Below are 5,077 nucleotides of genomic sequence, written 5' to 3' on the forward strand. Positions count from 1 at the left end.
TGTGTTTATCGGTTTAAAATAAACAGGAATATCATGTTGTAGAAATATTCTTTGTATTTTCTCTGAGAGGCCGGCAATATAAGGTACACAGACACCCCTTCTCTTCTTTTCTCTCTGTTGGTTGGTTTCCTCTCTGTTTGTTTTAATTTTCCTAACTTTGCCAAAGGCCCATTTAGGGTAGCTACACCCTGACAGCATGAAATCTCCAAAAAACGGCAAATTAAAAAGTTCCAAAATTTGATTAAGCGCAAAGAACCCACTCCAAGTAAATACAGGGCCAAATCAGACCAAATTGAAGAAATCCCTTGTGAGGAGTGAGTTTGTCCCCCTGTTTGATAGAGATGCCTTGGGACAGGATGAGCCTCTGAAGCAAGCAGTTGATGAAAGGATGGAATGTGTCCCTTTTCCAACAGCGAGGGAGGTTGATAACGCTGTAGATGCAGGGGATGTAGCCACTGGGTCAGATTCAGGGGATGAAATGGAAACAGGGCAGCTGCGCTCAAACCCACAGAGAGAGAGAAGAAAGCCGCGGTGTTTGACTTACGATACATTGGGTCAACCGACTTTCACAGAGAGGAAAGTAGCTACGAAGTGTTTAGACTTTAGGGGTAACTGGCGACCTTGGTGAAGGGTGTTTGAAATGTGATTTTCATGCTTGTTGCACCTGACTTTCATATTGTTATATATGTGCCTTTTTGTTTATTGAAGTAGGTTGACAAATGTGACCGACCCTGTTTGCAATGAACAAATGTAACACTTGAACGTGAGGCTAAATGTTTTGGTATTATTACAAATGTGAGACTGGTGAATGCTTTCACTGAACAGAGGACTCTACAGTACACACACACACACACACACACACACACACACACACACACACACACACACACACACACACACACACACACACACACACACACACACACACACACACACGCACACACACACACACACACACACACACACACACACACACACACACACACACACACACGCAAATGTGTTACCTGTTTAACTCTCCGTAACATGCTGTTCTGTCTGCAAGCTGTTAACCTGAGGCCCACGTTCCACATTGTTATGTCGAGACGACACCTTTTAAGTGGGGGAGAGTGCAGGAGACCGTTTGTTATTCACTTGATTTTCTGTTTTATTGCATTATTTTCGCTTTTCTGAGTGTCAGTGGAGTAATCGTTTAATTTACGGGTTTTTAGAGGCGGCTCTTAGATGTCTCTCGAGTTGAACGGCAGTTGAGAAGGCGCGTAGTCCAACAGATACGTCTGTTTTTGCTTCAGTGTTAAACAATAAAGTGTATGTTTTCACTGAACAGAGGACTCTACAGTACACACACACACACAGACACACACACACACACACATACACACACACACACACACACGCAAAAAAAAAAAATGTGTTACCTGTTTAACTGTCAATAACATGCTGTTCTGTCTGCAAGCTGTTAACCTGAGGCCCATGTTCCATATTGTTATGTCGAGACGACACCTTTTAAGTAGGGGAGAGTGTAGGAGACTGTTATTCACTTGATTTTCTGTTTTGTTGCATTATTTTCGCTTTTCTGAGTGTCAATTAAGTAATCATTTAATTTACGTGTTTTTAGAGGCGGCCCTTAAACGTCTCTCGAGTTGAACGGCAGTTGAAAAGGCGCGTAGTCCAACACATACGTCTGTTTTTGCTTCAGTGTTTAACAACAAAGTGTATGTTTTAAAAATAAAACAACACAACAGCTCTCTTTGTCACGGAGCTACAACATTAAGCACAACTTAAATATAGATTCTACATATTTACACCTTTGTCTAAATAAAATCACAAATAATGTTCAACAGTTTTCGATTCAGTTTGAATTATTAGTCTTTTTGTTTGAGCGTTGATTCATGTTGCAGCCATACAGGAGCAATCATGTTGAAGGTGGACATGGCTGTGAGACTGGGCCTTTCCGCTTCAGCCTGCACATCACGATCCTGTGCATGGAATGACTTGTCCAGAAAGAAAGTGGAACCAGCACGTGTGTGTGATATCAACTTGAAGAAAGTTCAGAGCACTGGCAAAACATCATGTGCAATGTCATGAAGCAGGATATCCAAAGACAACATTGTGGTAACTCGGGGTGAGTCACATCATGAAGCAAAGATGTCTCGAGAATAAGCTGAAAATAGATTGCAATAGCAATATACGAATTCAACCAAAGGTGAATAATAATACACACATATGAAACAGGCACTTGTACTCAACATGTTAAAATATAGCATGTTTCAAATGTTTTTACTCATAATTATACATGTGATTTCGTATTTAGGGATTACCGATGAACACATAAACTTGCTGAGATCAATTACACCAAAAGCTGCAGTTCTCACAAGCATTTATTCACACGAGGACTCCGCAGACAGAGACACTGCTTTAGAGTACGAGGACTGTCTTCCTGAGCCAGTTCAAACGTTGGATGAAGAGTCAGCATATAATCTCACACCTGAAGAACTTTCATCGAAAGTTGATCAGACATTGCTCTGTTGTGATGGAGGCAGCTGCACAATCAATGGGTTCAGGTTGATCGTCTGTAAAATAAATCATATCCCATCCATGTATATAAAATTTTTACCTGTGGGCTTTTTTGTTTTGTTATTACCAAATGAGTGGACATTATTTTTCAAACAACTTACAAGTTACTTGTAAATGAAGACTCACTAAACTTTCTGCAGCTGTCATCGTATCTTCATGGTCGGTGTTGATATCTGTGGAAAGAAATAATATATTCATATATATGCTTGTGTATGTTTATAAACTCATGCATCTTTAAAAGTTTTTTTTATTTTGGTGTTCATACGTCAGTCTATACTGTATTTTTCTTGTAATAAATTCATTTTCAAAACAAATTATAATTCTGCTGGGTTTGACAGTTTTACCTTGCAAGTTTTGAGTGTCCACTTGGTGAAACAGCTACTGTATCTGAAAATACAGATGGAACGAAATCTGGACTACCATGTTCTGGGCTTTCACAACATAGAATATAATTTGACATGATAGATCTAACTCCCAAATACTTACCAGATATGAAGTGAGCACTGCAAAGGCAAGCATTGCCTCCTCAGTCCAATTCTCAATTGTAAAACTTGTAACCATAACTTTGGCTATTTTCTTCTGAAAGGGGTGTTTACCAGCAGGAATTCCATAAAAGACTAGATTTCTGTCAGTGGCGATTGTTCTCGGACTGCAAGGGAAGCTCGGCTTCCCCTAAAATGTCAAAGAATAAGTGATCAAATATTTGAATGTAAATTTCATTGTGTGTACATGTCATTGACTAAATATGCGCTACAAAGTGCTCAACTTTTATTCCGAATCAGTTTCTTCTTACTGGTTACGGCGCGACTCCCTTCTCATTCATTCCCGCAGCTTCACTGTGCTTTAAACGGTGGACGATGAGCGTCCGCAGAGCGTCTACTGCCCGGACGCTGAGCTGCTCGAGAGTTCAGGGTAGCTTGAACGGAGACAAGTCATTGGATACAAGCTATTTTTTGTCCCGCCCACGGACGCTCGGCGTCTCTGGGACTGGATGGCAGTGGGAGGGTACCAGACGCCAGGCTTTTCTGCATCAGATTGGATGATCTGTCTGAGCCTGTATGCCAGTTTGATTGACATCGAAATGAGCCAATCACTAACCTTTTCGTGTTGGCATCAGTGTGAGCAATTTTCAATTCGCATTCTGTTCTGAGTTGAGCTGGAGACTTCTCCTAATCATGTTAGCGACACTCTTTGTTGTAAACAACCCAGTCAGCAAAGGCATCTGGCCCGGCTTCGGCATGAAGCCGGCACAGCTGGCCTGGTGTCAGCAATGGCATAACGCATGTGGGCCGAACACGGCCCAGGCGTGGCAAAGGAGGCACTGGCTTGACTCTGGCAAACCAGATGAGGGCCGGTTGTGGCGTGAAGTATTTGGGCCAGAAATGTGCTCTTTGACAGACCAGGATCCGCCACTGATTTCTGTGTGTGCTCTTTCCATTCTGACAACCCACGGCACAGCATGAGGATGCCATTATTCACACAATTTTGTTCTGTTCAGTGTTTTTTCTGCCTCCGAGATATGCGCTCAGCCAGACTTAATGTATGCATACCAGAGACATGTCATTGACGAAATATGCGCTACAACGCACTCAACTTTTGTTCCGAATCAGCTTCTTATTACTGGTTATGACGCAACTCCCTTTTCATTCATTGCCGCAGCTTCACTGTGCTTTAAACTGTGTGGATGCTGAGCGTCGACAGCGCGGACGCTGGGCATCTCGAGAGTTCAGAGCCCGTTGTCCCAAAGCATTGAAAGGAGACAAGTCATTGGAAAAATGCTGGTTTTGTCCCGCCCATCGGACACTCAGCGTCTCTGGGAGTATAAGGACAGTGGGCTTTTATGGGCTGGCCCGGACGCTCAGCTTTTCTGCATGATGATTGAATGATCTCTCTCAGGCGGAATCTCTTTTTGATTGACAACAAAATGAGCCAATCACCGATCTTTTGGTGTCGGCATCCGTGGGAGCATTTTTCAATTCTCATTCTGTTCTGAGTTGAACTGGAGACTTCTTCTAATCATTTTAGCGACACCAGGGGCGTCAGTAGGTTTCAAGAACAAGGGGGGCTTAGCCCCAAGGGGAACACAGCCCCTTTGTTGAAAACGACAAGCAACAGATTAATCTTTTATTTCTGGTGGGTTTTATTGTCGTTGCTTGTGTTCACAGACTGACGTAAATCACCGCAGTTTCAGTCTTAACCGAGCAGCGGGTGCTGCTGAGCCCCTCTACCGTCAATACGCACTCGCAGGTGGACACACTTCACACTAGCCTTTAAAATCAATTGGATCAAACAATTTTTGGGTAATCCCTCATCGATTTGGAACTTTATACCTTATTATATATTTTCTCAACTTGGTGGTCTTAACTTTGTACTTTTATGTGACTACAAAATCGAAAAAATTCCCTTGGCTTTATCCAATTTCCACAAACAAATACTTTTGGCTTCGTCCTTGATATATAAACAAAATTTTTCCCCTCATAAATGCTTTATCTGGAATAAT

This window comes from Hippocampus comes, unplaced genomic scaffold, assembly GCF_001891065.2.
Source record: "Hippocampus comes isolate QL1 unplaced genomic scaffold, H_comes_QL1_v1.1 scaffold160, whole genome shotgun sequence".
Taxonomy (NCBI): Eukaryota; Metazoa; Chordata; class Actinopteri; order Syngnathiformes; family Syngnathidae; genus Hippocampus; species Hippocampus comes.